At 40.0% G+C, this 24,068-nt stretch overlaps 1 protein-coding gene across 1 annotated transcript in view; it reads left to right on the top strand.

Annotated features, from left to right (window-relative positions):
- LOC309643692 (uncharacterized protein) overlaps positions 1-24,068 on the top strand; it is a 104,534-nt gene that overhangs the window by 31,432 nt on the left and 49,034 nt on the right. The window contains exon 3 of the transcript XR_014253969.1: positions 9,878-10,069. The gene's annotated coding sequence lies outside the window, so the exon portion shown is untranslated. The remainder of the gene's footprint in view (positions 1-9,877; positions 10,070-24,068) is intronic.

Genomic DNA, 24,068 nt, shown 5'->3' with positions numbered 1-24,068 from the left:
AAGATGAAAGAATAGAAATTAAACGTAGAAAAAAATTGTCCCATTCAACATAGGTTCCCCTTCTTAAAAATCTGACCCCATCTCCTCAGCAAATTCCCTTAAATCCCAAAACTCCTCTACCTTCCTCAGAAAATCCCTTAAACGCTCAGCTGCTTGTTTTAACTTCCCTTTCCTTACAAGATTTACAGAGAGCACTCCAGCCTAATCTCTAGGCCCAGGGTTTATAAGTAACTCATATAAATGCTAAAAGCCAGGAAATAAATTTAGCAGAAGCGTCTGGAATGGACAGTAAGTCTCGTTTTGCTGGGCTCTATAATCAGGCTTTGCCAGCTTCAGGCCTTCCTATGCAATGTCCTTTGCAGATATATCCTAGATCTCCACCCAAAGAATTTATTTCTCCTGGGCCACAAAACATAGAGATCTTTTGATTTCCATTTAGTTGGAAAATTTCTCCATGGTATAAAAAAGGCAAATTCAAAACAGTGTGATTGAGTGGGCAAACCAACCTCTAAACATTATAATGGAAAAGGCTACCCAATTCTTTGAAGGTACCTTGCAGGAATACAGATGAAAAAAAGAGTTAAAATCAACAATTCTTAATTTACAACTTGACTCTTTACAAAAACAAAAGCAAAACTCAAAAAGCAACTCAAAATCCATTCATACCTCGTCCTAATTGCCTTCAAATGTTTGCAGATATTGTAAAATAATATATATATTTATTTTTATTTTATATATATTAAAAAATATACATATATATCTACTATATATATAGCAGATATATATATATATATATCTGCTATATATATATATAGCAGATATTCCAGGACATTGGAAGTACAATTGTTTTGCACTTAAGGAAAGGAAGGAAATTTTTAAATAGTAAATACTCTAAACTTCTGGTAATAGAAAAATAAACCCAAAATTCCTAGGAGACAATTTACATTCTTTCTCTGGCTCTTAAAGTTGTAAATCTTATCATGTCTTTGAAAAGTAAATACAGCCCTCAATTGCCTGAGACTGAAGGAAAAAATAAAAGGAGGAAAGAGGTCTTTTAAAAATAAAAACTGATAAAAGAGCTCTCTTGCCCAAACTCTAGACCACAGCCTCTTTAAGATTACTTGTCAAAGACAAATACAAATATTAAAAGTTATGTCCACAAATAGTAAAAAGCTTTAGCCATCTGACGGATAAACTCAACTTTTTCCAACTGTTATTTATAAACTCACTAGAATATACTGTTGTTATCTGAATCAATATACTTGATTCATGACTAAAATTTTAAGATGAAGATCTCTGTGTTTGTTTTTATGTATGTCTATGTATGTGCGTTATAGGTATAGTATTTTTCTACTTTTGGATGGCATTGCCAAACTTAATTTGTAAAAGAGCTCTATTTAATTGGCTTAAAATATGTGCTTAGTAATTATTTCTAAGTCTCAGAAATATAATAGAAACTAACCCAAATATTTTTCAAATCTACATGATCTAGGATAATTTTCAGTAAATAAAAGGTAGTTTAAGTTTGTTGGTTTAATTAATACAGGCATGTTTTTAGAGTAATCAGCATTAAGTATAATACTTTTAACTTACCTAGGTCAAATAAGACCATGTTATCTCTGTTACAAAATTTTTCAGCAAGAAAAATAGCAATGTATTGTTACCTGTTTTAATGTATCATGAGATTTTCATGAGTATGGTTGTTAAGAACAAATGAATTAAATAGATGTAAATGAGATGTTTCAGGTAAACGTTTTAGCCATGGCTGTTTTATGATGTCTACTTAGTTTCCCAAGTCTCTTTGGTAACTTCTACCCTTAAAATTTTGCTAAGTTAAATTAAATAATGGGAATTCATTGAATGTCTATATCATTTCCAAATAAGATAAAATACTGAAACATTAATTGCAAAACCAATCTAAGTTCACCTACTTTATTTTTTATTTTTTATTTTTTTTTTACTTTTGGCTGCATTGGGTCTTCATTGCTGTGTGCGGGCTTTTCTCTAGTTGCGGTGAGCGGGGGCTACTCTTCGTTGCGGTGCGCAGGCTTCTCATTGCTGTGGCTTCTCTTGTTGTGAAGCACGGGCTCTAGGCGCGTGGGCTTCAGTAGTTGTGGCACATGGGCTCAGTATTTGTGGCTCGCAGGCTCTAGAGCACAGGCTCAGTAGTTGTGGCACACGGGCTTAGTTACTCTGCAGCATGTGGGATCTTCCCAGAGCAGGGCTCGAACCCGTGTCCCCTGCATTGACAGGTGGATTCTTAACCTCTGTGCCACCAGGAAAGCCCAAAGTTTACCTACTTTTGACCTTTTATTTTGGAGGCTAAAGATACTTGAGTCTCTTAGAAAACATGTTTTGTACCACATTGAAAAACTGAGCTATGAGGAAATGTGTTTTAAGAAATTATGAAATGTATTCATAAATTTGCCTAACTAAAGTATGTTGGTATAACAGACAATTCACAATTGCTTACTTCTTATTTTTCACTAGAAATTAAGGTTTTTAAGGATTGAGAATTCTAATTAGTACAGGCATACCTCGGAGTTTGGTTCCAGACCACTGCAATAGAGCAAATATTGCAATAAAGTGAGTCACAAGAATTTTTTGGTTTCTCAGGGCATATAAAAGTTATAATTACACTATACTGTAGTCTATTAAGTATGCAATAGCATTATGTCTAAAGAAAAAATGTATATACCTTAATTAAAAATACTTTATTGCTAAAAAATGCTACCTATCATCTGAGCCTTTAGCAAATCATAATCTTTTTACTGGTGGAGGGTCTTGCCTCAGTGTTGATGCTGCTGACTGATCAGGGAGGTGGTTGCTGAAGGCTGGGGTGCCTGTGGCAGTTTCTTAAAATAAGACAGCAATAAAGCTTGCCACATTGATGGACTCTTCTTTTCACAAACCATTTCTCTGTAGCATGCAATGCTGTTTGATAGCATTTTACCCAGAGTAGAACTTTTTTCAAAATTGGAGTCGAATCTCAAACCCTGCCGCTGTGTATGTAATTTTCTCAATCCTTTGTTGCCTTCAAATGTCTGCAACATTTGCCTTCAAATGATTTCAACAATCTTCACAGCATCTTCGCCAGGAGTAGAGTCCATCTCAAGAAACCACTTTCTTTGCTATCCATAAGAAGCAACCCTTCAACTTTTAATGTTTTATCATGAGATTACAGCAATTCAGTCACATCTTTAGATTCCACTTCTAATTCTAGTTCTCTTGCTGTTTCTACCACGTCTGTCCTTCCTTCCTCCACTGAAGTCTTGAATCCCCTCAAGAGTTGGAACAAACTTCTTGCAAACTCCTGTTAATGTTGATATTTTGACTCTTCCCATGAATCATGAGTGTTTTTAATGACATCAAGAGTGGTGAATCCTTTTCAGAAGTTTTTCTGTTTACTTTGCCCAGATCCATCAGAGGAATTACTATCTATGGCAGCTATCGTGTTATGAAGTGTATTCCTTAAGTAATAAGACATGAAAGTTGAAATGACTCCTTGATCCATGGGCTGCAGAATGGATGTTGTGTTAGCAGGCATGAAAACAACATTAACCTCATTGTACATCTCCTTCAGAGCTCTTGGGTGACCAGGTACATTGCCAGGGTAGCATTTAAAAAGGAATTTCTTTTTCTGAGCAGTAGGTCTCAACAGTAGTCTTAAAATATTCAGTGAACTGTGCGGTAAACAGATGTGCTGTTATCCAGGCTTTGTTGTTCCATTTATAGACCATAGGCAAAGTAGATTTAGCAGAATCCTTAAGGGCCCTAGGAGTTTTTGAATGGTAAATGAGCACTGACTTCAAATTTAAAGTCACTAGCTGCATTAGCTCCTAACAAGAGGGTCAGCCTATCCTTTGAAGCTTTGAAGCAGGCGCTGGCTTCTCCTCTCTAGCTGTGAAAGTCCTAGATGGCATCTTCTTCCAATAGAGAGCTGTTTCATCTACATTGAAAATCTGTGGTTTAGCATAGCCACCTTCATTAATTATCTTAGCTAGATCTTCTGGATAACTTTCTGCAGCTTCCACATCATCACTTGCTCTTTCACCCTGCACTTTTATGTTATGGAGATGGCTTCTTTCATTAAACCTCATGAACAACCTCTGCTAACTTCAAACTTTTCTTCTGCATCTTTCTCACTACTTTCAGCCTTCACAGAATTGAAGAGAATTGGGGGTTTGCTCTGTATTAGGCTCTGGCTTAAGGGAACATTGTGGCTGGCATGATCTTTTATCCAGACCACTAAAACTTTCTCCATAGCAGCAATGAGGCTGATTATCTTTCTTATCATTCATGTGTTCACTGGAGTAGCACTGTTAATTTCCTTCAAAAACCTTTCTTTTGCATTCACAACTTGGCTAACTGGCACAAGAGGTCTCGCTTTTAGCTTATCTTGGCTTTCAATATGCCTTCCTCACTAAGTATAATCATTTCTAGCTTTTGATTTAAAGTGAGAGACGTGATTCTTCTTTTCACTTGAACACTTAGAGGCCATTGTAGGGTTATTAATTGGCCTAATTTCAATATTGTTGTGTCTTGGAGAGTAGGGAGGCCTGAGGAGAGGGAGAGAGATAGGGGAACAGCTGGTTAGTGGAGCAGTCAGAACACACGCAGTATTTATCAATTAAGTTCATGTCTTATATGGGCTTGGTTTGTGGTGCCCCAAAACAATTACAATAGTAACGTCAAAGATTGCTGATCACAGATCATCATAAGAAATATTTATTAAATAAAAAAGTTTGAAATGTGAGAATCACCAAAATGTGACACAGAGACATGAAGTCATGAACTGAGCAATTTATGTTGGAAAAATGGCACTGATAGATTGGCTTGATGTGGAGTTGCCACAAACCTTCAATTTATAAAAAATGCAATATCTGTGAAGTGCAATAAAATGAGGTAGGCCTGTATATGTAATTAAAGCTTCTAAAAATAATAAGGGAAACAACTCTGTATGGAAGGAAATTAGGATATGTGTTTTTGGTTAAAAAAAAAAGGTATGAGGGATGGAGATACATTTTTGTTGAAGGAAAAGGAAGTAATTTTGTCCTAAAGTAAAGCTGATTATTTCTGAATGGGAAAGAGAGCAACTGACAAACTAAAATAGACATTAAAAGTTATAGAAGTTTTAGGAAGAATCAATATTGTCAAAATGACTATATTACCCAAGGCAATCTATAGATTCAGTGCAATCCCTATCAAATCACCAATGGCATTTTTTGCAGATCTAGAACAAAAAAAATCTTAAAATTTGTATGGAAACACAAAAGACCCTGAATAGCCAAAGCAATCTTCAGAAAGAAAAACAGAGCTAGAGGAATCAGGCTCCTTGACTTCAGATTATACTATAAAGCTACAACAGTAATCAAAACAGTATGGTACTGGCACAAAGACAGACTTATAGATCAGTGGAACAGGATAGAAAGCCCAGAAATAAAGCCACACATCTATGACAAAGGAGGCAAGAATATACAATGGAGAAAAGACAGTCTCTTCAGTAAGTGGTTCTGGGGAAACTGGCCAGTCACATGTAAAAGAATGAAATTAGAACATTCTCTAACATGATACACAAAAAATAAACTGAAAATGGGTTATTAAAGACCTAAATGTAAGACCGGATACTATGAAATTCTTAGAGGAAAACATAGGCAGAACACTCTTTGACATAAATTGCAACAATATCTTTTTGAATCCACCTCCTAGAGTAATGAAAATAAAAACAAAAATAAACAAATGGGACCTAATTAAACTTAAAAGCTTTTGCACAGCAAAGGAAACCATAAACAAAATGAAAAGACAACTCACAGAATGGGAGAAAATATTTGCAAATGATGAGACCAACAAAGGACTAATCTCCAAAATATACAAACAGCTTATGCAGCCAATATCAAAAGAAACAAACAAAGCAAAAACAACCCAATCAAAAAAATGGGCAGAAGATCTAAATAGACATTTCTCCAAAGAAGACATACAGATGGCTAAAAAGCACATGAAAAGATGCTCAACATCGCTAATTATTAGAGAAATGCAAATCAAAACTACAAGGAGGTATTACCTCACACCGTTAGAATGGCCAGAGAGTGTGGAGAAAAGGGAACCCTCCTACACTGTTGGTGGGAATATAAATTGGTACAGCCACTATGGAGAACAGTATGGAGGCACCTTAAAAAGCTAAAAATAGAGCTACCATATGATCCAGCAATTCCACTCCTGGGCAAATATCCAGAGAAAACCATACTTCAAAAAGAAACATGCACCCCAATGTTCATTGCAGTACTATGTAATAGCCACGACAGGGAAGCCACCTAAATGTCCATTGACAGAGGAATGGATAAAGAAGATGTGGTACATATATACAATGGAATATTACTCAGCCATAAAAAAGAATTAAATAATGCCATTTGCAGCAACATGGATGGACCTAGAGATTATCATACTAAGTGAAGTAAGTCAGATAGAGAAACACAAATACCATATGATATCACTTATACGAGGAATCTAAAAAAATGATACAAATGAACTTATTTACAAAACAGAAACAGACTCACAGACTTAGAAAGCAAACTTATGGTTACAAAAGGAGAAAGGTGGCAGGGGGGAGGGATAAATTAGGAGGTTGGGAATAACATATACACACTACTATATATAAAATAGGTAATCAACAAGGACCTACTGTATAGCACAGGGAACTCTACTCAGTATTCTGTGATAACCTATATGGGAAAAGAATCTGAAAAAGAATATATATATATATGTATGTAAAATATATATATGTAAAACTGAATCACTTTGCTGTACACCTGAAACTAACACAGCATTGTAAATCAACTATAGTCCAATATAAAATTAAAAAATTTTAAAAAGGTATAGAAGTTTTGTAAAAAAGGAGTCTTGGGGACTTCCCTGGTGGTGCAGTGGTTAAGAATCCACCTGCCAATGCAGGGGACACGGGTTCAAGCCCTCGTCCGGGAAGATCCCACATGCCACGGAGCAACTAAGTCTATGAGCCACAACTACTGAACCCGCATGCCACAACTACTGAAGTCCTTGCGCCTAGAGCCCGTGCTCCGCAACAAGAGAAGCCACTGCAATAAGAAGCCCACACACCGCAGTGAAGAGTAGCCTCCGCTCGCCACAACTAGAGAAAGCCCATGTGCAGCAATGAAGACCCAATGCAGCCAAAAATAAATAAATAAAATTAAAAAAAAAAGGAATGTTGGAAAAGGAATTTTATGTGTGATCAAGCGGACTAAGATTAAATAATTTATTATAAGGGTTTTAAAAGTAAGCTTTAATATCAAGTTTACTTATGTAAAATCTGAACTTAATTTTCTTTCATCTGCTAGAAGAACAAAGTTTACTTGAACTATTGGTCTGCTCCTATCTCTCAGTTGCCTCAGCTTGCCATCTAGCAGTTGATAAAGGTATGCCAGGCCCAAGTTAATTGAATTTGCACTGTCAGTATGTTCTAGAAAAGTCAAGCAGAAAATTAAGGTGGTCTCAGGTTGGTAGTGCCCCAGAAGTGACTGCCAAACACACATCCTCTTCCAGAGACCTGGGCTTCATTCCCCGCTGACAGCCATCATAGGATACCACCAATTTTTAGACACATCCTGATTTCAGTGATGTTAAATGTGAAGAAATGTGTTCCTCAGAATTAATAATATATATGGGCATGAAACAGATGTGCTATTGGCTGCACTGGTGATCAACTCACCCGGATTTGCCAGGAACTTTTCCTAGTTTTAGCCGTAAAAGTCACACTTCCAGTGAAATCTGTCAGTCCTGGACAAAGTTTGACCACTCTACCTAACTCAGTCCTCTTCTGGGGTCATCTTCTCTGGCCTAGGGGCCTTGTCTGCTACCATGCATCCCTACCCAGGGGGAGGCTAATTGCACCACTCTGTGGACACCTGACCCGGGGCTTTCTGCCCACAGGTCAGCCAGCACCTAGGACTTGAGGTCTAATGCGGAAGGATGGGAGAATATGGAAATCTGGACTCGGGAATCTAAAGAACCGAGGCCATGCTCTGAGAACACTAGATCTGGCCTGGCTGTCAGGTTCTCTTGGGTTCCTGTGCATTGAAAAATTACAGTAAACTCTCCCTCTTATTTATTTACTTTTTGGGGGGTGAAGGAGTTAACTTCAGTACATCTTTGGCCCTTCTGGCTTAAGGGGCCCTGACTGAGTCAGGGAGGCTGTGCGCAAGGCTTTTTAGAGTCTATATGTCTGTCCTAGGTGCTGCCAAGAGGGGACCAGCCGTGCCAGTCAGCCGGTCCGAGTGCCCAGGGAACAGGTGCTCCTCAGGCTCAGGTGTATAAATGAAGCAGAAGTAACACGAACTCCATCCAACGTAATCAGCAGAATGACATGAATTATTTCCTAAACAAAGGCCAAGAGAATAGTTTAACGATCTGTTTTATCTGTGTGCTAATTAACTGTACTTGGAGGTGTTTTTGTTTCCAAGCTCCTTTTCACATGTTTTCCATTTTCTCCTCTCCCTACTGCATCAGTAGACTTCTCCAGGGAGGAATTATGTCTCCTTTCTCATATTTGCCCCTCACAGGGCCCAGCAGCGTGCTTATTCTCCTGTAAGCTCCTCAACAACAGGGAGCAGGTCTTTGTGGCTTGCTAACACTGAGCACTATCATGACACCTAATAAGTTCTCAATGAGTGAGTGTTGAATGGAGATGAGCTTTAGACTCAACAGTAAATATCTGAGCTATGGATGGAGTTCTTCATCCATTCATTCACCGAGTATTTAATGAACTATTATATGCCAAGTACTATGCTAGGCCGTGAGTATTCAGTGATGAATGAGGTAGGTACTGTCCCTGCCTCCACACAGCTTATGCTGTAATGGAAGTTCAGACACAAACCTAATAAGCAGACAAATAAATAAAGTCATAATAAGTTATGATAAATGCTATGAAAGGGGGCAGAGACCTAACTGAGATAAAATGATTAGGGAAGATCCCTCTTAGGTGGTGACAACTGTGAGGGAGGAAAAACTTTTCCTCTACCCTCTTGGGTTTAGTGATAGGGGCCTGTGAATTAAAGTGACAAAAGAAGTTAGCAAGAGAAGAGACAGAATTTTATTCATGTACGTATGCAGGAGTTCACAGAAAAATGTGACTGAAAGAGGCTAGTACAATTTGGGGCTTATATGCCATCTTAATAGGGGAAGGAAAGGGGGAGAAAGGCACTTATGGGAAAATAAATGACTTGTAGAAATGATTCTCCTAAGATGGCCCTTAGGAGAATAGATGGGAGATGTGATAGTTTTGTGACAATGTCTGGGTGATTTCTCATCCCCTTGCAACTTCTCCCTCGGTGATAGGAGTCAATGTTTCCTGGTGCAAAAGTCTTAGGGAGGGGATTTATGACAGTTGAATTCTTTGGGGAGACTCTGCTTTTAGGCAGAAAAAGGGAGTTCAGGAAAAAAACCTTTTCACTGTGGTATATTCCGGACCCCTTCACTATGAAGGTGGACTCTTAAAGGATGAGGAGGAGCTAGCTACACACCCCAAGAGTCAGAAGAGGGTTTTCTAGTCAGAGGGACTGTGTGCGTAGAGTCCCTGGAGCAGAAAGGGCTTTCTTCCTAGAATGTAAGCCACAGGAAGAGAAGTAAGAGAAGAGCTGGAACAGGAAGGCAGGGCCAGACCATGAGCTGGGTCTGGGGGTTCCTGGCACGGATTTGTGATCTCTGGGATTTTGGAGTGAGCTTTCTAGAAGCCACGAGGCTCATGATTTTCCATGAGGTCTCCACTCTCAGATGAGGAAGCCCGAGGCAGCCTCTCTGTGGGATCACAAAGCTTTACAGCTGGAAGGACCCTGAGCCATGACAGGTTCCCATCTTTATTTTACAGCTGTGCCGCCAAGGCCCAAGGTGACTCCCAGCGTGTGGATGGGGCTCAGCCTCCCCTGAGGGGCCCTGCAGCCCTCCTCACCGTGGAGCATCCTCAAAGCACACCCGGGACACAGAAGCAAAGGCCCGCATATGCCTTCACCGACCAAGCCGGGCGGCTAGACTCTCAGCTCAGTGACGGGCATAAAAGCAGGTATCTGGTGAATTCATGAGCAGTCACAGGGCGCCCTGGGCCTGGCTCTGAGCTGTTAGAGACACCAATACCTCATGTTTACCCAGGGCTCTGTGCTTCTCAAGGTGATTTCATACAGATTAAATCATGTGGGCTTCTCAGCAGCCCCGCGAGGGCTGCACGGTGGGGTGAAAGAGCTCGGGCCTTGGGGTGGGGAGAGCTGGGCCTGAACTCCCCCTGAGCTGTGTGATCTTGTACACGTTACCTCCCTTCTCTGAGCCTTAGTTTTCTTCAGCTGTAAAATGGGATCTGGTCTCCGTGAGGCTCCAGAGAGCCTGTGTGTGGAGTACCGTATGGGGCGCCAGCACACAGTAGGTTCTGCTATGAGCTGCGGTGTTGCGGCTGCTGGAATGTGCTGGGGGACAGGTCCCATTCGATAGAGGAAGAAACAGGCAAATGGTCCACGTTCTCTCACTGAATGTTCACCACCAACAGTCAGCTGAGGATGAGCGAAGGCAAGCCGCTTGGCTTAGGTCACTGAGCACAGAAGGTGTCAGCTGGAGCCAGCTCTGAATCACCTTTGGGGAGGGGCGGCAGGACCACCTAAGGCTTCAGGGGAGGGAATGTTACACTGACCTCACTAAGACTGCCTTCCAGTCACTTCCATCTCAGACCCTCTCCCCTAAGGTACCTGCAGGGCTGGGAAGGGGTCCTGTCATGGACACCCCACACCTGGCTCAGGTAGGGCAGTCATGCCCTCTTCCTTTCTTCTGGGCCTCTTGACCTTCTTACCAAGTGCCGAGCTTGCCTGAACACCCCTGCTTCCCTGCCAAGGCCAGGAGCTAACCAGGGACCAAGAACAGGAGCTCAGAGCCAGAGGCTAGTGGTGGCTTTAAAAATGTGTGTGGGAATGAATTCTGAGCCAAGGTGGCTTCTCAAAAATTTTAAAAATTGACATGTACCCACTGCAACCAATGAAACTATTCAAAGGGAAAAAACAAAACAAACCACCCTCAGCTGGTCCACAGTCCCTCAGGTGATCAATGTTACCTGCTTGTGGGTCACCTTTCACAACTTACCCTATACTCATTGTTATGGACTGAATTGTGCCCCCCAATTCAAATGTTGAAGCCCTAACCCCCAGTGTGACTATTTGGAGATGGGGCCTATAAGGAGGTAATAAAGGTTAAGTGAGGTTGTGAGAATAGAGCCTTCCAAAGCAGAGGCCATGTGAAGACACAGTGAGAAGACAGCTGTCTACAAGCCAGGAAGAGAGGCCTCACTACAAATAACGCTGATGGCATCTTTGTCTTGGACTTCTGGCCTCCAGAACTGTGAGAAAATGCATTTCTGTTGTTTAAGCCATCCAGGCTGTAGCAATTTGTTACGGCAGCCTTAGAAGACTAATATTGAATACATTCATATAACCCCTATGCAAAGATGCAGGCACAAAGAGGAGAGGGTGTTTTATTTGTTGTTTATTTGAACAAAAATGGGATCATGTTATACTCACATTACTGTGGAACTAGCTTTTCTCATTAATACGATTTAAAGGCCATCTAGGGGTTTCCCTGGCAGTCTAGTGGTGAAGACTCCATGCTTCCACTGCAGGGGGCATGGGTTCGATCCCTGGTCGGGGTACTACGATCCCTCATGTCACGCGGCATGGCCAAAAATAAATAAATAAAGGCCATCTGGCTCCTTGCTCACACCCACCTCCAATTCCATTAGGGCATCCCACAGCCCCCGAACCCTTCAAAACCTATCCAGAATCCCATCGCTTCTCCCCACCTTGCTGCTTCCACCTTTGTGTAAGCGCCATCCTCTGTCTCTCTCATGGCAGCAACCTCTTCATTCTTCTCTGCTTCCACTCTTTTTTTTAAAATAAATTTATTTATTTTTTATTTTTATTTTTGGCTGCGTTGGGTCTTCGTTGCAGTGTGCGGGCTTCTCATTGCGGTGGCTTCTCGTTGCGGAGCACAGGCTCTAGGCGTGCGGGCTTCAGTAGTTGTGGCTCGTGGGCTTCAGTAGCTGTGGCTCCCGGGCTCTAGAGCACAGACTCAGTAGTTGTGGTGCACGGGCCTAGTTGCTCCGCGGCATGTGGGATCTTCCCGGACCAGAGCTCGAACCCGTGTCCCCTGCATTGGCAGGTGGATTCTTAACCACTGTGCCACCAAGGAAGCCCTCTGCTCTCACTCTTGCCCCCTTCGGTCTACTCTCCTCACAGCAGCTGCTGGGATCCTTTAAAAACCTAAGTCAGGTCGTGTTGTTCCTCAGCTCAAAACCCCCCCAGTGGCTTCTCCCCCCAGTGCAGAGTAAAACCAAAGTCCTCACCAGGGGCTACAAGACCCTACATGATCTGCGTGTGGACGTGCGCGTGCGCACCGCCCCCCCCCCCCCCACCACCACCAGTCTAATGCTCTCCTCTCTCATCTCACCTCTGAGCCCTGCCCTCCACCACCCTGGCCTCCTTGAGGTTTCTAATCCTACCAAGCACACTTCCAAATCAGGGCCTTTGCGCTTGCTGTCTCCTCAGCCTTAACTGCCCTTCCTCCTGGTAGCCACAGAGCTCCTTCCCTCACTTCCTTCCAGACTCTATCTCCCCACCCACCTTCATTCTTCTTCATAGCACTTAACGCCATCTGACATACTACCTATTTATTTGTTTATTTATGGTCTGTCTTTCCCCATTAAGGTGTGAATTTCATAAGCAACAAACCTTGTCCTCTTCCCTGCTGTATCCCTAGTACTTAGAAGACTGCCAGGTTCATAACTGATGCTTGGTAAATGTTTAGTGAATGAAAACATGAATAAATCTCTCCAAGTCAATAGATGTAACAACCTTTTAACAGGTTGCATAACATTTGCTAATATGGATGGACCATGATTGACTTAACCAGCCCCTATTAATGATGTTGTTTCTACTTTTTCTTACTTTAAACAATGTTTGTGATAAGCATTTTTGCATAGCTACTTTAATATGCTGGTTCTTTTATTTCTGTAGGATGTTTTCCCTAAAGCTGGGTTGACGTATCAAGAGCTAGGCATATTTTACATTTAATGGCCATTCCCAAATTTTCCTATCACAGTTCACAGGCAAATCCTGAAACAAGGTCTCAACCATTTCCCCAAACTGAGGCCAGGGTAAGATTACCCTTAGGTCAGGCAAGGGGGCCTCTGTCCTGGGCCCTTACACTTTAGAGGGCTTTGCGTGTCAAAAAATTAAATTTATTAAAGGCCACACGGGACTTTTTCTCGCTTGGGATCTTGCATTCAGCACTGGGCTGGCACAGTGTGACCTGCAACCCTGAACGTGAAAGCTCGTGATTAACACCGTCTCCACCTTTCCTCCTATTTTCTCGAAACAGAAAACAGCTGAATCCAAATGCTGTGAAGGCTTGTGGGTTGACCCCCTGCTGACCTAGTAGACAGTCACAGCTTTGGAGGGAGAAAGAATTTATTGGGCTGATATTTGTAGATAAAATACTCCTTTGTTGCATCCCTCCTCTCAGAGAGCATGAGTTCAGCAGGTCCTGGCATAACCAAGTATTATTTTTCAATAGTGCCAAGAGTCTATTTTCTTCTTTTTTTGGTCTAAGTTGTGATTCTGGAGGCAGTCACAAGTTAGCTGAATATTCACAACTGTTGTACATGGTGTCTATGTCAGTTATCTATTGCTGTGTAACAAACCACAGTGAAACTTGGTGGATTAAAACAACAGCAATTTATTTGCTCGCAATTCTGGGCTGGGAGCAGCTGGGCAATTTTTCTTCTGATCTCCACTGAGGTCACTTAGGCAGCTGCTCAGCTCAACTGGGACTGGACGGTCAGGGATGGCTTTGTTCACATGTTTGGCAGTTATGCTGGCTGTTGACTGGGATACCTCAGTTCTCCAAATGGCCTTTCATCCTCTGGGCTAGAATGGGCTTTTTCACATAATGGTAGAAATGTTCCAAGAGAGCAAAAGCAAAAACTTCTTAAGGCCTGGCCTTGGGAGTTGTACAGTGTTACTTCTGTCTCATTCTGTTGACCAAATGAAGCCTTAAGGAACACCCAGATCCAAGGTAGGAGGTAGCAGCGGTAATAGACTCTATCTCCTGATCTTATTGCAAAGGAGCTGGACGCAGGGAGGTGTGATGTGTTGGGTACCATTATGTAAAAATATACCATGGTGTCTGAGGAACATTTTGCCATATTAGAGAATTCTATTTTTCTTACATTTGTATACACGTAGTTGTAGTTGTAAGATATTTGAAGTGTAATACAGATTCCTTGCTTTGTTTATTAAGTGCACATTAAACCCCCAGAATTGTGAAGTTGTTTTTTTTTTTTTTCCATGATTTGAGATTCTACTTTGTTATGGCTTAGACAGAAATTGTAAAATACATTGTTAAAAATCACAATCACAGAATTCAGTAAGTGGCAGCTGCTATTGTTGTTCTTGTTAACAGCAGGACCGAGGGTCACAGCAGTAGCAGTACAGCACTGGCGTGGAAAAAAACAGGGTCTAACAGATTAAATGAGCAAAAACACATTTTTTAAAATACTTTTACTACTGAATCACATACATTTCAAGAGCATTTTCTTTTCTTCAAATCAATTTAAATGCTTTCCATGAGCAAGGCACTATACTGGACATCAAATAACAACAAGTAACCGTAGCAGACAAGGATTCTGTGCTTAATATACGCTGGGCGCTATGCTGAGCACCGTCCAGACGCTGTCTCACTTAATCCTCACAAAAATCCTATAAGATGTTCTCGATTATTGTTCCAGTTTTTGGATGAGAAAACTAAAGCCTGGAGGGATTAAGTACCTTAGCCAAGGTCACACAACTAGTGGCGGAACTGGGACTTAAATCCATGTCTCTTTGACTCTGATTTTGGCCAGTATACCTTGTGTAGCGCATTTTGATTGGACCCCATAACAAAATCATGAGCAGGGCCAACATCGTCACTATATGAAGAACACAGTTCCAAAATGCAAGTATAAAACATTTAAAACAACATCCCACACACAGTAATGAGTGCTCAATAAACATTTGCTGTTATTCTTCAAAAAAAAAAAATCTGTCAGACTAGTCTCACAAAAAGAAAGTCACTTGCATCTTTTATGCTCCTTGACCAAAAAGGCAAAAATACACAAGTATCCTCCTCTGTATAACATTAGAGGAGGGGAATTAAGGTCAAATTCATGTAAATTAACACAAGTTGCGGGGGGGGGGGGGGACAAGGGGGAGGTTTTTGTTTTTTGTGTTTTTTTTTAAATCTAAGGTCCCTTTCCTTAGACTTAACCAGTAGAACCCATATATTTTAACACATTGATTGATTGATTTCAACAGATTGATTTCAAAGAGTTACCAGTCTGACTGGTTTGGTAAGATGCAGAATGTAGTTCAGGAGCTTCTGAAGGAAGAATAAAAAGTCCATCCAAAATGCCATCAGTTTTGGCCTGTAGATTTGACTCCACATTAGAATGAAGTTTAGATAAGAATTCGACTGCACCAAGATCAACCAAATGCTGGACTGCTGGGGATACTTAACCAATCTGTTCGACAGACTCAGAGCCTCTTCTTTCATTGGAACAGACAGAAAATTGAACAATTCCAGCAAATGGAGAAAAAGTAGCCTCTCCTGAAACAGATCAGCACAGCAGATTAAGCTGTGCTCCGTCTTGCAGAGAATATTCTTGAGAGTGCGCTCCCTGATCTCGGCCAGCTGATGACCGAGTTTCCCGATGAGCCCCATCAGGCCCATCTCGTCCTGCTCAATCAGCCGCCGCCGGAGAATTCTGAAGTTTTATTTTTATAATAATATTTAATAAGATTTAATTGAAAAGTAAGGGACTTCCCTGGCAGTCCAGTGGTTAAGGCTTCGCCTTCCAATACAGGGGGTGCGGGTTTGATCCCTGGTCGGGGAGCTAAGATCCCCCATGCCTCTGGGTCAAAAAACCAAAACATAAAACAGAAGCAATATTGAAAAGTAAAATATATAAATAAAAAATTCAGCTTTATTTAAATACTTTTGATTTTAAAATTTTATATTTATTAATTAAAGTTCTTTTGTTTTGCTTTGTAATATCAATAAGTTTGAATGTTTTAGAAGAACTTTATTTTGTAAACTCTTAGATCATTGGGAATGAGTACAAGCTGAGTTGGGATTGGTTTAGAAAATATGACTGTGTAGCCCAGAAAAGAAAAAAGCCAGAAAAGGAAAGGTATTCAAAAAGATGATCTGCTTAAATTTTAAAAACCAGAAACACTGAAAGTGCAATCTTCTGTTGAGTAGGTTTCTCATAAAATATGTGAGCAGAGAACTTCAAAAATTATCTAATGAACTTTTAATTGCTGATTAAAAACTGAAAATGAGCAAGAAAAGTATTCTCATCCAATTCATGACTTGAACAGGTTAAATGAAATCCCTGCAACTTTATATTTTTTTACTAAATGAGGATTTAATTACAGATCCAAAGAATAAGAATGTACGTGGCCTTCATTTGCACTTGAGAGACTTAGGGGTGGTGAAAATGTGCCTGTCAGCCTCTCTCCAGCGTCTGTTTTCAGATTAGGCAGCAGAACAGTGCAGAGTCATTTCCAGAAGTCTGTGCTTGTCAGACTCTTCAGGAGGGATGAGACCCCCGGGACACTCTGGGGCCCTGATGGGGCTGGAGAAAGAGCCACACAGACTCCTGCCAGAGCGACTCCATGGGGCCTGGGCCCTGATGCCCCCGTGGCTGATGCTCTTGCCCCTTACTCTGCACCCCTGGAGTCACCTGGGCCTTTGCTCGCCCGTCCCCCTGAGTAGGTACAGGTGTCACTTCTGGAAATGAAGGCAGCTGCTTTTCTGTTTGCACTTCCCTCCCAACACAGCCCAGAGCCCTATTTACCTACAGGAACCACTGCAAAGTGACAGCCCCGTCAGATCTGTACGTCTAGTAGCTGCCACAAGTCACTCAGTGTAGAATGGGAGGAAATAGAACAGGTTCCTTATCCCTGGATTGAGGCAGTGGAGGCCCAGAGAGGGGAAGTGATTTCTTCAAGATCACACAGCTCCTCAGTAGCAGAACCAAGACTCTCAATGTCCAGTTTAGACTCTTTCGTTGTGAGAATTAGGACTACTGAGCTGTCTTCACATCTTGGTAGAAGCTTGTTGTTTTGGTTTTTCCCCCTTTTGTAAGACAGCCCTACTATCCTGGTAATTAGTAGATGTCCACAGGCTCAGGGATTGGGTGAATTTATGAATGAGAATATAAAAATCTTAAATAAAGATAATGACATTCTCCCTTTTCTAGGACCCTCTGCTTGCTGAGGCAGCCCCGCTTCCAGCCATCAAATCCTGTAGGAGACTTTTGTTTAGTCTGGGGTGTGGGTTATACTTTCAACTGCATAGATTTAGAACCAAAGTTAGGGAGTCATAAAAAGACCTCAACATCCTTTTTGTTATGACATGTGAAAAGTAAATATCTAGACCCCCTGATTTTTTTTTTTTTTTTAGACCCCCTGATTTTTGATAGCAGAAGTTTGGAAATAATTGTCCATCAAAAGAGGACTGATGAAATGGCTTATCCTACAAACACACAGCAGCCTACTATGGAGCCATAAAAAGAAAGAAATGACATGAGAGCTTTCCTTTTTACTTCTAAAGTCTTTGGCTAATTAATAATCTGCAAATAGAATATCGTGAAAAGCCGGCTTCCCACTCTGTCTCCCAGGCATCAAGTTCTCTTTCCTGCAGGCCACCAGCATGTCCTACTCCTTCTGTAACACTTTAAAAGACATTTCATGCACATAGAAGCATTTACATGGATAGTCTTTTAAAAAAACACAAATAGAAACATATTGAAAAACACTACCCAGCATCTTTTTTTTTCACATAATACATTCATTTATTCAATAAATATTTACTGAGTACCTACTATGTGCCAAGCACTCTTTTAGTCATTTGGAATTTGGTAGTGACCAAAACATTTCTTCCCTTCATGAAGCTTGCATTTTTGTGGGACATAAATAAACAAGTAAATATATAGTGATAAGTGGTAAGTGCTATGGAAAAAAGCAGGATAAGGGGACAGGTAGTGTGTGTGTGTGCGTGTGTGTGTGTGTTTGTGGGGGAATTGTTGCTATTTTACATGGCATGGTCAGCAGAAGCCTTGCAGCTTAAGTGGTATTTGAGCCAAGGCCTGAAGAAATGAGGGAGTGAGCCATGCATGTATCTGGAGTTGAACAGTCAAAGCAGAGGGAACTTCCCATGCTGAGGCCCTGAGGGAGGAAAAGACTTGCTGTGAGGATCAACAAGACAGCAAGATTGTAGTTGGAACTGAGTGAATACATCTCAGATATTCTGTATCATGAGAACTTTCTCATTATTTTTTACATCTGCATTTTATTCCATTGTGTGTGTGTATCATAGTTTAATTAAGCAGTCTCCTATTATGCAAATTTCAGAGACTTTTGGTCTCTTGTGATTGCAATGACTAACCTTATCAGGTGGCCCTTTGCACATGTTGAAGTTATCTGTAGGATTATTTCCTAGAAGTGGAACTACTAGGAGGTCAAGGAGGTGTGTATTTGTATTTTTTATAGATTTTGCCAAACTGTAACCAACAAAGAAGTTGTACTATTTTTGTCCCACTGCCAACAACATATTGATTTTTTTAGTCATTCAACAAATATTTATTGAGCACCTACCAGGAACCAAGTAAATGTAAAGGACTGAGAATTGAAACAGAAACCCCAACTTGTCAAACATATCCTGACTCACAGAACAGATATACTGTGCCAGACCGAGCCATGATAGGCTTCACATACTATCGAAACTCAAATCTGCAACACCAGTTTGTTCAGACTAGAATTCCAAGATAAGACCACTGGCACTTCCATTAATTCTCTAGTTTACAAAATCTAACTGATCCTTGCAAAGAGTACCCTATGACTAAGTACCATCTAGGGCAAAATGCACCTGGCGATTAAGGAGATCATTTTTTTCAGGCTAGGGCAATAGGGGAAACATTCATGAATGACAGAGGTCTCAAAGAAGGGGAAGAAAACTTTCAGTTTTCTAAAACAAAGGAGTCATTGAGGAAGAGCAGAGGCAGCTCTTATCTTGGAACTGTACCGTCACTTCCAGTGTACAGTTCACTGGTTTTTGGTATATTAGCAAAGTTGTGCAGCCATCATCACAATCAATTTTAGAACATTTTCATCACTCCAAAAAGAAACCCCGTACCCATTAGCAGTCACACCCCATTTCCCACACTGCCCAGTCCTAGGCGACCTTTAATTTACTTCCTGCCTCTATAGATTTGCCTATTCTGGAAATTTCATATAAATGGAATCATACAATATGTGGTCTTTTGTGACTGGCTTCTTTCATTTAGCATAATGTTTTCAAGGTTCATGTTGTAGCATGCATTAGTACTTCATTTCTTTTTATTGCCTAATAATATTCAATTGTATAACACATTTTATTTACCCATTAATCATTTAGATTGTTTCCATTTTTTGGCTATTATGAATAATGCTGCTATGAACATTTGGGTACAAGTATTTGTGTGAGCATATGTTTTCAATTCTTTTGGCTCTATACCTAAGAGTGGAATTGCTGGGTCTGCTGGTAACTCTATGTTTAATCTTTTGCAGAACTGCCAAACCGCTTACCACAGTGGTTGCACCATTTTTACATCCCTACCAACAATGTAGGAGGGTTCCAATTTCTCCACAGCCTTGCCAACACTTGTTTTTTTTTTTACAGCTATCCTAGTGGACATGAAGTTGGATCTCATTGTGGTTTTGATTGGCATTTCTCTGATGACTAATGATGTTGAGCATCTTTTCATGTGCCTGTTTATCTTAGTATAGTTTTAAATTGCATATCACTTTTTTATGAGTAAGGTTAGGCATCTTTATATATGTTTAAGAACCCTTTGTATGTTCTTTTCTATGAATTGTTTATGTCCTTTGTTTGCTTTTCTTTGGGGATGTTGTCTTTCTTTCTTTTGTTTTCTTTCTTTCTTGGATTTTTCAAAGAACTAGCTAATAAATTTATCTATTAGTGCTATAATTTTTATGTTTTCGAATTCACTTCTCCTTTATTAATTCCTTCCTTTTACTTTCCTTAGGGATAATTTTCTTTTTCCCCCCGACTTTCTTGAGTTTTAGGCTTAATTTATTTATTTTTAAATTTTTTTAACTAAAGTATTTTTTAGTATATATTTTTCCTCTGAGAACTGTTTTAGCTATATCTTATGGGTTTTGATACATAGTTTTTATTAACATTTTTTTCTAGATAGTCTACAGTTCCTTTCTTTTTCTTTTTTGAACCAAGTATTAATTAAGGGATAGTTATTTTTTAACAAGCCCCTGAAGGTAATTACTAGATAAGAAACACCAACTTTCCAAATTATCACTGAAAACCCAAACACAATAATGAAACAAAACCTATAGAACCAAATGTAATTGTCATAGCAATAAGTGTAATTAGGCCAAATTGACCTGTTAAAAGAGACTCTCAATATTAGATCACAAAGTAAAACCTAATGATAAAATGATTAAGAAAGATTGAAAATGAAAGGATGAGAAAATGTGTTTTTACCAAGTAAGTGTAAAAGTTTAGCAGAGATCATTATCTTAATACTAGACTTGGATGAGTTCTAGGATAATAAGGTTGTGAAATTCATGATATAACTCTTTTTAATCTACATGATATATAACATTTAACATCTATGTAACAAATAATACACGTTAATAAAGCAAAAGCTAGAGGAAATACAAGGAAAAAATAGAAACATCAGTAAGGGAGATCATTTACCTCTCTTTTAGGCCATGCTAAGGTAAGACCTAAATAATATAATTTTTTAAATAGAGCTGCTTGATATATATTAAACATAATCTGAAAACTAAAAATTTATTCTATTTTCATGTATCTCTGGTTACATGAAATTAAATTGACTTTACAGTAATTAGTTCACCAAAAAAACTTCAATGAACTCAAAAGTAATGTAACTGTAGTAGAAAAAAGAAACTTTTTTCTTTTACCCTCCTAGGTTCGATATGCAGAAGGCGTTTCACAAAGACATGAGACTCAAGAAGGAGGCCAGATGATGAGGCTCATATTCCATTTTAGGAATATACACACATGTACACAAATATATACACAAAGGAAAGAGGGTTTTGGGCTTTGGGGTTGACAGATAGTTATAGATAACCAAGCAGTAAGGTCTTTTTATTTTCTGGTTCTATAATCAATTTCTAGTTTTGTTACATTATGATTAGAGAATGGTATCTATAGTCTTTTTGGAATTTATTGAAAATTTTAATAAATTCTTATTGAAGAATTATGGAGAGTACCAGAATATCACCCAAAAATATGCCACTTTGGCACATACAGATTATTTTGAGCTGATTTAAAGGCAATTGAGGACCAGAAGACTCAGGAAAAGCTCTTTACCTCCTCCACTTGCCTAAAAATAAAGGATTTCCCCTTTTGTAAAGGAAATTTACATTTATGAAGGAAATTTCCATTTGCAAAGATGTCTCCATACCAAGAAGAGAGCTACTTTGGAGACAATTGCTTATCACCTGAGAGACTCTTAACCACATAACAATACAGTCTTATTTACCATACCCCTCACCAGCCTTTTCTATATATAAGATCATGTCATCTGTAATCAGAGATAACTTTACTTCCTTTTTTCCAATTTGGTTTGAATGCATTTTATTTCTTTTTCTTGCCTAATTGCTCTGGCTAAAGACATCTAGTACTACATTAAATTGAAGTTTTACAAATTTTCTTTGTCAGGTGAGCAGCTCATCCTGGCTTTAGCACTGAAAGTCCCATGTCCTTGGAAACCCCTCAGTCCCTGGAAAGCCAGGACAGTTGGTCACCCTAATTTTCTTTTATAAGCAATAATGGAATTATCATATTTCCTCTTCCTTTCATTTCCTTTCTCAGGAAGCTCTTTATATAAGTAGTACACAACCTTGGCTGTACCTAAAGGAGGTTAAAATATCCTGATGCCTGTGCCCCCCACCCCCATAGATTCTAATTTAATTGGTTTGGGGTGTGGCTTGGGCATCCAGAATTTTTTAAAGCTACTCACATAATTCTAATATTCAGCCAAGGTGGAGAACCACTGGTATATAAAGATATGGAACTATCTCCAAGATATATTGAGTGCAGGATGGTGTGCATAATATACTACCACTATGTAGAAGGTGGAAAAGAAGAGAAGATATTTATATATTTGCTTATGTATATAAAATTATCTTTGGAAGAACGTAGAAGGATCTGTTAACATTGGTTACTGCTGGGGATGTGAACTGGGGATAGGGAGGGAGACTTTTCACTGAGTACTTTTTTGACTTTGTGAATCTATCATCTATTTTTAAGTTATTTTTAAATTCTACCTCTTTAACTTAGAAAAAATATTCACTGTCCTGAAAAAGTAGATATATAACTGAATAGACAGTATGATCTTTTATTTTTTTTAAAGCCCCCAAACCACACAAATTTAACAACAAGACCACCAGCAACAGCTAAGCATAAAAAACATTTTCTGGGGAAGGAAATTTAAAATATACTACATACAAAACTACATTAATGTAACCTATTACATTACAAAATTAAAATACATATATAAGTATATATGAGTATACATGTACATATATATGCTGTGTACACACGCATACAACAAAGGGAGTTTAATGGTGAAACTAGCTCTTTTGTTTCTTATAGATTAAAAAAATAAACCATATTCATTATTTTTATAATAAATATAAAATAAAAAATAGAAAGAAACCTAATAATCATGTTTTCATCTAAAGGCAGAGTGTTTTTTTTTTTTTTTGGCTATGTTGGGTCTTCGTTGCTTCATGCAGGCTTTCTCTAGTTGCGGCGAGCAGGGGCTACTCTTTGTTGCGGGCTTCCCATTGTGGTGGCTTCTCTTATTGTGGAGCATGAGCTCTAGGCGCACGGGCTTCAGTAGTTGTGGCGTGGGCTCAGTAGTTGTGGCTCGCAGGCCCTAGAGCGCAGGTTCAGTAGTTCTGGCACGTGGGCAGCTGCTCCGTGGCACGTGGGATCTTCCCGGACCAGGGCTCGAACCCGTGTCCCCTGCATTGGTAGGGGGATTCTTAACTACTGCGTCTCCAGGGAAACCCTATCTAAAGGCAGAGTTTTGCTCCCCTGGAAGGAGTCAGCTTTGCCTTGCTGATGTGGTGGATTTTGCTCTTCTCATTTTCTTTCTGTGCCATGTGGGATCCTCTTTTCTTGCTCATGAGGAAGCCCAACCACTGAGGTTTCAAATCAGCCCAGCTGCCTCATGGCAGCGGCTGGAAGAAGGCTACCACTGGAGCTGGGTAGCTGCCAGCAGATGCCCAGGCAGACTTTACTGATTGCTTCTCACATGATGGCATGCTAGGCTGTGTGTAGGGCAAACAATCAGGAGACAGGACCCTTCCAACAAGGCCTTGCCTGTCTGAAGTGGCAGCCAGGACAAATGCACAGAAGCAGGCCTGTCCTAATATTTATGGGGCCAGGATGAGAGTATCAAAAGAGTCCCACATCCCATATGTCAAATACTTAAAAGCTGTAACTCAGGCTAACACACTGTTGACTAAAATATTTATTCTCCTCCCTTAATAAATATAACTTTAAAGCACCAGAGAAGGCCAGGTTTGAATGTAGAATTCCCTCTGTGATTCTTTGGAGTTCTGTGCTTGGATAAGGCTGTGTCAGGTAGCTGCTAAGATGGTGTCCACTGATCTCCACCTCTTACACTCTTGTGGAATCCTCTCCTCTTGAGTGTGGACGTGACCCACAACTTGCTTCTTTCTTTCTTTCTTTTTTAATTTAAGTATAGTTGTTTTCCATGACTTGCTTCTAACCAATAGAATGTGTTAAATGCGATGGGATGTCACATCTATGGCTAGGTTATACAGGATAGTGATTTCTCTCTTGCTAGCTGACTCTTTCCCTTCCTGGTTTTGATGAAGCAAGTTGCCACGTTGGAGAGGCCTCTGTGGCAA

This window comes from Balaenoptera physalus (genome assembly GCF_965194825.1).
Source record: "Balaenoptera physalus genome assembly, chromosome: 15".
Lineage (NCBI taxonomy): Eukaryota > Metazoa > Chordata > Mammalia > Artiodactyla > Balaenopteridae > Balaenoptera > Balaenoptera physalus.
The sequence above is the reverse complement of the archived record's forward strand: the minus strand, read 5'-3'. Positions and strand labels throughout refer to the sequence as shown.